The 11324-nt window shown below is 44.4% G+C and overlaps 1 protein-coding gene across 1 annotated transcript in view; it reads left to right on the top strand.

The window, feature by feature from the left end:
- The first annotated feature begins 10402 nt into the window (after positions 1-10402).
- CHFR (checkpoint with forkhead and ring finger domains) overlaps positions 10403-11324 on the top strand; it is a 67871-nt gene continuing 66949 nt past the window's right edge. The window contains exon 1 of the mRNA XM_055357774.2: positions 10403-11012. The gene's annotated coding sequence lies outside the window, so the exon portion shown is untranslated. The remainder of the gene's footprint in view (positions 11013-11324) is intronic.

Genomic DNA, 11324 nt, shown 5'->3' with positions numbered 1-11324 from the left:
GCTGAGATCGCGCCACTGCACTCACTCTGGCCTGAGCGACAAAGGGAGACTCCATCTCAAAAAAAAAAAAAAAAAAAAAAAAAAAAAAAAGGCATTACTGGCCAGATGTGGTGGCTCATGCCTGCAATCCCAGGACTTTGGGAAGCCCAGTTGGGAGGAGAGGAGAGCTTGAGCCCTAGAGTTTGAGGCCAGCCTGGGCAACATAGTGGCACTTTGTTCTCCACAAAAATAATTAATAAAGCAAGTAAGCATTCCTATCACTAAAAGTACTTAAAAAAAAATCAAGCTTAAACTTACAATAGGGGCTGGGAGAAGTGAATTAACTTTTTATTTTCATTAGTGCGTGCTCATGTGAAAGGAGCAGTTAGGCAATGGAGTGTTACCACTGCAGCCACGCAGGTCTAGTGTAGATTCGTCCCCAAACCATGGTATTTGCCACGCAGCTCTGAGGGTATGAACAAGGCATGTGCATTGTGTCCTGTTGTGTGTAATGTGTTTGTATGAAGCAGATTCTGTCAGAAGATGATGTTGGCTGAGATGTGGGCCAGCTGTACTTCACTGCTTCATTACAAGGGTAAGGCTGGCCAGGTGCGATGGCTCACGCCTGTCATCCCAGCACTTTCAGAGGCCAAGGTGGGTGGATCACTTGAGTTCAGGAGCTCAAGAGCAGCCTGGCCAACATGGCAAAACCCTATCTCTACTAAACATACAAAACAAAAAAAATAGCCGGGTGTGGTGGAGCACCTGTAAACCCAGCTGCTTGGGAGGCTGAGGTGGGCAAATCACATGAACCCAGGAGTTGGAGGTTGCAGTAAGCCAAGATGGCACCACCACTGCACTCCAGCCTGAGCAACAGAGTGAGACTCCGTCTCAAAAAAAGAGAAAACAAGGGTGGGGCTAAAAGGCTAATAGCTAACTGAAAATGAGCAGCTGTTTTTCATTCTGTGAGGAGCATCTTGTATAAGCCGTAGTGTTTGATCCACTCATCATTGCATGGGCAGCTGTGTGAGGTCAGACCTGTTACTGACACTTCCTTTTGTGCTCTGTTTGAAAAGAAAATCTCTGTATGCAAATGTTAACTGAGTAAACTGTTTCATGAATTCATATGTGTGAGTGTGATCACTGGGAGCAATTTGCAAATAAACTCTGGTTTCCATTCCAACCAGGTATCCCCAAATTAAATCTGAATTATCATCAGTTTTCAATTTGTTGTAATCCATAAGCATCCAGATACACCCCCACACCCAAAGAAGCAGCTGTTCCCTTTCAGTTGGTCTGTTCCTTTTATCCTCAGTGAGAGTGTGAGCTGAAACGTCTCCAGCCTGATTCTGTCTACTTAACCCCCTTCCTTGCAGGCCCACCCACTTCTGTTATTTTTTTACACCCCTTTAACTTTCCTGCTTTAGGACAATGAACAATTAGCTGTCATTTGGTCCATCCCATAGGCAATTATGTGGGTTTGTTTTCTAAAGCACTGGTAACTATAATTAGATGGTTCAAATAATATTAAAAACTAGTGTTTTCTATGGCACAATTATGCATTTGTCAAAATATACACAACTTGCCCACTGCAGTGGCTTATTCCTGTAATTCCAACTACTAGGGTGGCAGAGGCGGAAGGATCACTGAGCTCAGGAATTCCCGACCAGTGTAGGCAACATAGCAAGACCCCATCTCTTTTTTTTTTTTTTTTTTGAGATGGAGTCTCGCTCTGTCACCCAGGCTGGAGTACAGTGGTGCGATCTCAGCTCACTACAACCTCCGCCTCCCAGGTTCAAGGAATTATCCTGCCTCAGCTTCCCAAGTAGCGGGAATTACAGGTGTGCACCACCATGCCCAACTAATTTTTTGTATTTTTAGTAGAGACAGGGTTTCACCATGTTGGCCAGCCTAGTCTCAAACTCCTGACCTCAGGTGATCCACCTGCCTCAGCCTCCCAAATTGCTGGGATTACAGGTGTGAGTCACCACACCCAGCCAAGACCTCATCTCTAAAAAAAAATTTTTTTTTAGGCTGGACCTGGTGGCTCAAGCCTGTAATGCCGGCACTTTGGGAGGCCAAGGCCGGCAGATCACGAGGTCAGGAGTTCGAGACCAGCCTGGCCAATATGGTGAAACTCCATCTCTACTAAAAATACAAAAATTAGCTGGGCACAGTTGTGGGCTCCTGTAACCCCAGCTCCTCTGGAGGCTGAGGCAGGAGAATCACTTGAACCTGGGAGGCAGAGGTTGCAATGAGCTGAGATCGCACCACTGCACTTCAGCCTGGGTGACAGAGCAAGACTGTCTTGGAAAAAAAAAAAAAATTTAGCCTGATGTGGGAAGCTGAGGTAGGAGGATTCCTGGAGCCCAGTCTGAGGCTACAGTGAGTTATCACACCATTGCACTCTAGCCTGAGCAACAGAGTGACGGAGTGAGTGAGACCCCATCTCTAAAACAAAACAAAAGCAAACACACACAACTTGATATAAAAAAGTAGGCCAGGCGCGGTGGCTCACGCCTGTAATCGCAGCACTTTGGGAGGCCGAGGCGGGCGGATCCCAAGGTCAGGAGATCAAGACCATCCTGGCTAACACGGTGAAACTCCATCTCTACTAAAATACATAAAAAAAAAATTAGCTGGCGTGGTGGCAGGCCCCTGTAGTCCCAGCTGTTCGGGAGGCTGGGTCAGGAGAATGGCATGAACCTGGAAGATGGAGGTTGCAGTGAGCCGAGATAGCGCCACTGCACTCCAGCCTGGGCGACAGAGCAAGACTCTGTCTCAAAAACACACACACACACGAAAACACACAAAAAAGTAGATTTTACCCTTCTAATGTGTACATGAGAAATAAGGAAAGATTTTTAAATCAGTAATTTAAGTTTCTACCTCAGGAAACTAGAAAAACAAGTGCAAAATAAATCCAAAACAAGTGCAAGGAAGAAAATGATAAAGAACTGAAGTCAGTGATTGAAAATAGGACAACTAAAGCTCATTCTTAAAAAAATTAACAAAAATGATTAACTTATAGCAACATTGACAGAAATAAAAAGATACAAATCACCAGTATTAAAAATGAAATAAATACTTTATTACAGACCTTGCCAACATCAAAAATAAAAAAGGATCTCTACTAACAACTTCACACTTATAAATTCAACAGCTTGGAAGAAATGGATTAATTTCTTAAAAACCACAAACTACCAAAACTCACCCATGATGAAGTTGAGTATCGAAAAGCCCTATATCCAGTAAAGAAATTGAACTACTAATGATCTACCCAAACAGAAATCTCTAGGCCCAGATGGAGAACAGTACCAGTCATTTAAAGAATAATTTATATCAGCTTTACATGATATTCCAGAAAAATAGAAGAGGGGGAATATACCTCTCAACTCATTTTATGAGGCCAGTATTACACTACCCTGATAACAAACCGAAGACAGCATGACTGCATGCACACATGTGTGCACACACACACAACTACAGGCCAATATCTGTCATGAACTTACATGTGAAAATCCTCAACAAAATATTTGAAAACAAAATTCAAAATATATAAGAAGTATGCACCATGACCAAGTGGGATTTATTCCACGTATGTAAGGGTAAGTTGAATATTTCAAAATACATCAATGTAATTCGTCTTTAAAACTGTACAGCAGGCCAGGCGCGGTAGCTCACACCTGTAATCCCAGCACTTTGGGAGGCCGAGGTGGGCAGATCACGAGGTCAAGAGATTGAGACCATCCTGGCCAACATGGTGAAACCCCGTCTATACTAAAAATATAAAAATTAGCTGGGTGTGGTGGCATGCACCTGTAATTCCAGCTACTCGGGAGGCTGAGGCAGGAGAATCGTTTGAATCCAGGAGTTGGAGGTTGCAGTGAGCCGAGACTGTGCCATTGCACTCCAGCATGGGTGACAGAGCAAAACTCCATCCCAAAAAAAAGGGAAAAAAAACATTATAAAATGGGCAGTAGACATTAACAGATATTTCACTGAGAAAAACATACAGATGACAAGCACATGAAAAAACATTCACTATCATTAGTGATTTGGGAAATGCAAATTCAAATCACAATGAAGTGCTACTACACACCTATCAAGATATCAAGATGGCTTAAGTAAAAAATAGTCTGAGGCAGGAGAATGGTGTGAACCTGGGAGGTGGAGCTTACAGTGAACCAAGACTGTGCCCCTGCACCCCAGCCTGGGCGACAGAGCATGACTCTGTCTCAAAAAAGAAAAGAAATAGTGACAGCGGCTGGGTGCAGTGGCTCATGCTTGTAAGCCCAGCACTTTGGGAGGCTGAGGCGGGTGGATCACGCGGTCAGGAGTTCGAGACCAGCCTGGCCAAGATGGTGAAACCCCATCTCTATTAAAAATACAAAAATTAGCCAGGCATGGTGGTGCGCACCTGTAATCCCAGCTACTTGGGAGGCTGAGGCAGAGAACTGCTTGTACCTGGAGGCAGAGGTTGCAGTGAGCCAAGACACACCATTGCACTCCAGCCTGGGCAACAGAGCAAGACTCCGTCTAAAAAAAAAAAAAATAGTGACACCATCAAATGTTGAGGGTACATAGAAGCTGTATCACTAATACATTACCAGTGGGAGTGGAAAATGGTACAGCAATTCTAGAAAACAGTTTGGCAGTTTCTTATGAATTAAACATCAAATTACCATATAACCTAGCAATTGCACTTTTGGGGATTTATCCCAGATAAATATATTTTCTCACCAAAACCTGTACACAGATTAATATCAGTTTATTTGAACAGCCAAAAACTGAGAATAAGGTAAATGCTTAAACAAATTGTGGCACACACATATGGAATGCTATTCAGGAAAATAAATGGACTACTGATACACATAAAAACTTGGATTAATCTCTAGAGAAATACACCAAATGCAAGAAATCAGTCCCATAAGGTTGCATATTGTATTACTCCATTTATATAACATTTCTGAAATCATAACATTTTTAATGGAGGACAGATTCTTGTGTTGCTGAGGTTTAGGAATGGGGGTAGAATGGTGGGAAGTGGGTAAGTGTTGTTATGAAAGATCTGTATGTTGAAAACGTCAAAACGCTTACGAGAGAAATAAGGGAAATCCAAATCCTAAATAAATGGAAATATGTATCATATTTGTGGTTTGGAACAATAAATAGTAGAATGTCAGTTCTCTCTAGATTTACCTATAAATTTATTGCGATCCCAATGGAAATTCCAGCAGGAGTTTTTGTAGACATTAACAAGTTAATCAAATTTATTTGGAAAAGCAGAAGAAACTAGAATAGCCAAAACATCTTTTGTCAAAGAGGAACAAAGCTGGAAGACTCGCACTCCCTGACTTCGAAACTTACTGTAAAGATACAGCAATCTAAACATTGTGTCAGAGAAAGGATAAACACATAGATCATGGACCATAATTGAGAATACATAAATAGACCTTCGTGTATATGGTCAATTGATTTTTGACAAAGTTGCAAGGGCAAATCAATGAAAATAGTGGTTTAAAAAAATGGTGCTGCAACAATTGAAAATCAATATACAAAACAAATGAACCTCAATCCATAACTCATCCCACATTCAAACTTAATAGATGAAGATTTAAATGTAAAACCTTCACTTAACAAAAATTCTAGACACTGCACCACAGCAAAGATAAAGAGTTTACCACTAATAAACCCTCAGTGAAGGAACTTCCAAAGATTGCCATCAGAGAAAAGTAGTGGGTGAAGCCAGGAGGTAATACATGTGAACCTAAACTAGTATTGGCTATGTAAACTAACAATAATAATGTTATGTTACTGGTTATGCAACAAAAATAACGCAGAACTAAAACAGTGAGTAACATGGTATGTGTTCAGGATGATCAGAGATAAAAATGTTGGGACGCTGGGTGCAGTGGCTCACGCCTGTAATCCCAGCACTTTGGGAGGCCAAGGCAGACGGATCACCTGAGGTCAGGAATTCCAGACCAGCCAGACCAACATGGTGAAACCCTCTCTCTACTAAATACAAAAAATTAGCCAGCTGTGGTGGTGGGTGTCTGTAATCCCAGCTACTTGGGAGGCTGAGGCAGTAGAATCGCTTGAACCTGGGAGGTGGAAGTTGTAGTGAGCCAAGGCTGTGCCACTGCATTCCAGCCTGGGCAACAAGAGTGAAAACTCTGTCTCAAAAAAAAAAAAAAAAAATTGGAGCCAGGCGTGGTGGCTCACACCTGTAATCCCAGCACTTTGGGAGGCCGAGGCTGGTGGATCACCTGAGGTCAGGAGTTCGAGACCAGCCCGACCAACATGGAGAAACCCCCATCTCTACTAAAAATACAAAAATTAGCTGGGCGTGGTGTCAGGCACCTGTAATCCCAGCTACTCAGGAGGCTGAGGCAGGAGAATTGCTTGAACCTGGGAGGAAAAGGTTGCAGTGAGTCGAGATCACGCCATCGCACTCCAGCCTGGGCAAGAAGAGCAAAACTCTGCCTCAAAAAAAAAAAAAAAAAAAAAAAATTGGGATGACTCTCTGTTGTTTATGGACAGAGCAGATTAAGTGATTACCTTTAGACTTTGTTAAGTCTTGTATACATAGCAAACACCTTAACATTAACACTTAAAGAATAGATATTGAAAACGGAAGTGAGAAAGCTTGATTAAATCCAAAAGAAGATAGAAAATAATAAGGGACAAAAAACACAAGGCCAATGGAAAGCAAAAAGTAAAATGATAGAAATAAACATAACTGTATCAATAATTTTTTTTTTTTTTTTTTGAGACGGAGTCTCGCTCTGTCGCCCAGGCTGGAGTGCAGTAGTGCGATCTCGGCTCACTGCAAGCTCCGCCTCACGGGTTCACTCCATTCTCCTGCCTCAGCCTCCTGAGTAGCTGGGATTACAGGCACCCACCACCACACCCGGCTAATTTTTTGTATTTTTAGTAGAGACGGGGGTTCACCATGTTAGCCAGGATGGTCTCGATCTCCTGACCTAGTAATCTGCCCGCCTTGGCTTCCCAAAATGCTGGGATTACAGGCGTGAGCCACCGCACCCAGCCAACTGTATCAATAATCACAAATCATATAAACTCATCGGTTTAAAAGCAGAATGTCGTATTATGCTTTAAAATATTCCATGTATATGTTTATAAAATAAATGCATAAAAATGTTATAAAAAGTGAGTATGAGTGGAAAAATATATACCTGGCAAACATTAATTGGGTAACATAAGCTTTAGGGAAACCATCGTTAGGAATAAAAAGGGTCATTATATAAGGATAAAAGTACAATTTTCTATGAAGATATAATGATTCTATGTTCAAAATTTCAAATTAACATAGACCAAAGAATGTATTATACAAAATAGGACAATTAGAGGAATAAACTACAAATTCACATTACCATTTGGAAATTTTTGCACACTTTTCTTAGGAATTGATAGAGCAGGACAGCACATAATTGGTAAGTGATCTGGTTTGGCTGTGTCCCCACCCAAATCTCTTCTTGAATTGCAGCTCCCTTAATTCCCACATGTGGGAGGGACCTGGTGGGAGATAACTTGTTTTGGCTACGTCCCCACCCAAATCTCATCTTGAATTGCACCTCCCATAATTCCCACATATTGTGGGAGGGACCCAGTGGGAGATAACTGAATCTTGGGAGCGGTTTCCCTGATACTGTTCTCGTGGTAGTGAATAAGTCTCATGAGATCTGGTGATTTGACAAGGGGTTTCCTTTTTGCTTGGTGCTCTGATTCTCTCTTGCCACCAGCATGTCAGAAGTGCCTTTCACCCACCATGATTATGAGGCCTCCCCAGCCACATGGAACTGTGAGTCCATTAAACCTCTTTTACTTTATAAATTACTCAGTCTTGGGTATGTCTTTATCAGCAGTGTGAAAACGGACTAATACAGTAAGTATATGAAAAATTTGATTTATACAATGAATACGGTGGGTTTAACTGATATAGGACACCACACAAAATGGGATATAATCTAAAGTGGCACTTACTGGAAAATGCATTACCCCAAATGCCTCTATTAGGAAAACAGGATCAATGGAAATGTAAGTGTTAAGCATCCAACCCAAGAGATTAGGAAGAATCCTAGAAAATATCCAAATAAAAGTAGCAAAAAGGAAATAATGAAGATGAAAATGAGAATTAACAGATAATAAATCCACATCTAAAAGCTTCTTTTTTGAAAAGACTAGTGAGGCAGGGCGTGGTGGCTAACGCCTGTAATCCCAGTACTTTCGGAGGCCAAGGCAGATGGATCACGAGGTCAGGAGATCGAGACCAGCCTGGCCAACATGGTGAAACCCCGTCTCTACCAAAGATGCAAAAAATTAGCCAGGTGTGGTGGTGTGTGCCTGTAATCCCAGCTACTTGGGAAGCTGAGGCAGGGGAATTGCTTGAACCCTGGAGGTGGAGGTTGCAGTGAGCCGAGATCGTGCCATTGCACTCCAGCCTGGGCGACAGGGCGAGACGCTGTCTGAAATAAATAAATAAATAAATAAAGACTAATGAAATGCAAAACTTCCATTGCTAGATTAGAAATAGACCCAGAATAGTCAACACAGTATTGAAGGAGAAGAGCAGTGTTGGGGAGCTGACACTACCCAACTTCAAAATTTCCTATAAAGCGATAGTAATGGAGACACTCTGATACTGGCAGAAGAATGGACAAAGAGGTCAGTGGGGCAGAATAAAGAGCCCAGAAGCAGCGCCACACAAATATAGTCAACTGATGTTTGACAAAGGAGCAAGGGCAATGCAGTGGAGAAAGGACAGTCTTTTTAGCAAATGGTGCTGGAAAAACTGGACATCCACAGGCAAAAATGTGAATCTAGACAAAGACCTTATATCTTTCACAGAAACTAACTCAAAATGGATCAAAGACCTGAATGTGAAATGCAAAACTATAAAACTCCTGGAAGACAGCAAAGGAGAAAATCTAGGTGATCCTGGGTTTAGTGATATTTTCTCAGATACCATACCAAAAGTACAATCTGTGAAACAAAAAACTGAGGCCGGGCGCGGTGGCTCAAGCCTGTAATCCCAGCACTTTGGGAGGCCAAGGCGGGCGGATCACAAGGTCAGGAGATCGAGACCATCCTGGCTAACACGGTGAAACCCTGTCTCTACTAAAAATACAAAAAATTAGCTGGGCGTGGTGGCGGGCGCCTGTAGTCCCAGCTACTCAGGAGGCTGAGGCAGGAGAATGGCATGAACCCGGGAGGCGGAGCTTGCAGTGAGCCGAGATCACGCCACTGCACTCCAGCCTGGGCCACAGAGCGAAACTCCGTCTCATAAAAAAAAAAAAAAAAAAAAAAAAGAAACAAAAAACTGATAAGTTGAACTTCATTAAAATTTAAAACTTGTGGCCAGGCGTGGTGGCACATGCCTGTAATCCCAGCTACTTGGGAGGCTGAGGCAGAAGAATCACTTGAACTCGGGAGGTGGAGGTTGCATGGGGCCAAGATCGCGCCATTGCACTCCAGCCTGGGCAACAAGAGCAAGACTCCGTCAGAAAAAAAAAAAAGGGGCCAGGCATGGTGGCTCACGCCTGTAATCCCAGCACTTTGGGAGGCTGAGGCGGGTGGATCACAAGGTCAGGAGTTCGAGACCAGCCTGGCCAAGAGACCAGCCTGGCCAATATGGTGAAACCCCGTCTCTACTAAAAATACAAAAATTAGCCGGGCGTGATGGCGGGCACCTATCATCCCAGCTACTTGGGAGGCTGAGGCAAGAGAATTGCTTCAACCCGGGAGGCAGAGGTTTCAGTGAGCCGAGATCGTGCCATTGCACTCCAGCCTGGGCAACAGAGCAAGACTCCGACTCAAAAAAAAAAAAAAAGTAAACTATAAACTTCAGTTAATAATAATATATTAATATTGGTGTATCCGTTGTAACAAATGTACCAGAGTAATATGAAATGTAAATATAGGGGAAACACTACGGTAGAACATAAGGGGAACACTAAGGTAGAAAGGGATGGGGGAACTCCTTGTTCTTTCCAATTGATTTTTCTGTAAACCCAACACGCTCTAAACAAAAATAAAATATATTAATTTTTTTTTAGTGCTACTAAACAAGGTCCATGAAAAAGAGAACATTGGGTAGGCGCGGTGGCTCATGACTGTAATCCCAGCACTTTGGGAGGCTAAGGCAGGAGGCTCGCTTGAGACCAGTCTGGGCAATAGAGTGAGACCTCGTCTCTATAAAAAATTTAAAAATTAGCTGAGTGTGGTGACACACACTTGTAGTCCCAGCTACGCGGGAGGCTGAAGTGGGAGGACTGCCTGAGCCCAGGAGGCAGAGGTTGCAATGAGATTGTGGCACTGCACTCCAGCCTGGGTGACAGAAACAGACCCTGTCTCCAAAAGAGAAAAAATATTACAGGTTGGTCTTACGGATATATATTTTTAAATCCTGGTGAAGGATAAGTGAGCTTTTCTCAGGGAAGCAGGTGGGACAGAGGGGAATCACTTTGGGAGTGACCTCCCACTAGTGACCTCACAGACCCCCTCACTGACCCGGCAGACCCGACATCACTGACACGTAAGACCCCAGATGACGAGGCCTGCACATCTCCTGTGACGGACAGCCGAGACCCCGTACCACTGCCCGGACCCAGCCCTGGCCCAATGGGGCTCGCACCTCCAAAGCCCACGTCCGCACGTTCCGAGCCCGCCGTCCCATCGCAAACATCCGGGGGCCGCCACTGCGCCTAACGACCGCCCATCTCTGACGCCTCGGGTCGACGTTTGATTTTTAACCCAAGAAAAGAGTAAAAGTAAAGCGGAAATCAACGCAGAAGCGGTGCTGCAGCCTCTGAGCTTCCTGACGGGCGTGTCCAGAGCCGGGCTCCTCCTCCCGCGGCAGCCGCCGGGCTCACTTCAGGGCGCTCAGCTTCTCGCGGGGATAAGCGTCTGGGCGGGGACGGCCCGAGGCGGGGGTGTGGCGAGGCTGGAGAACGGTGAAAGCTGGTGGGCTTGGGAAGACAAACGACGCTCTGAAATTTGGCTCCCAGGTAATACGTTCCGGCACTTCGCGGCGGCTCAGTCAGCGCTGCTGGGTTCCACCCCTCCTATGCGTTGCTCAGGGACAGGTTTCTTAGTGACAGGCCCCTCACTATTCCCATTGGCCAGGACGCCCAAGGCCCACACAGCCGTTGGCTAAAATTGTTGTCTGTTTCAGACACGTTGGCGAATTCCCCGCCTCTACGTTGCCGGGAGACAGCATGTTGCCTAGCAGCGTGCGACTCCCATTGCCGTTGGACGCGGCTCTCCGCCCCGCCCCGCCCCGCTGGGACCCATCCGGGTCTGCGCCTCAGCTGGACAGG

Source organism: Gorilla gorilla, chromosome 10, assembly GCF_029281585.2.
Source record: "Gorilla gorilla gorilla isolate KB3781 chromosome 10, NHGRI_mGorGor1-v2.1_pri, whole genome shotgun sequence".
NCBI lineage: Eukaryota > Metazoa > Chordata > Mammalia > Primates > Hominidae > Gorilla > Gorilla gorilla.
This window is presented reverse-complemented; position numbering and strand designations above follow the sequence as displayed.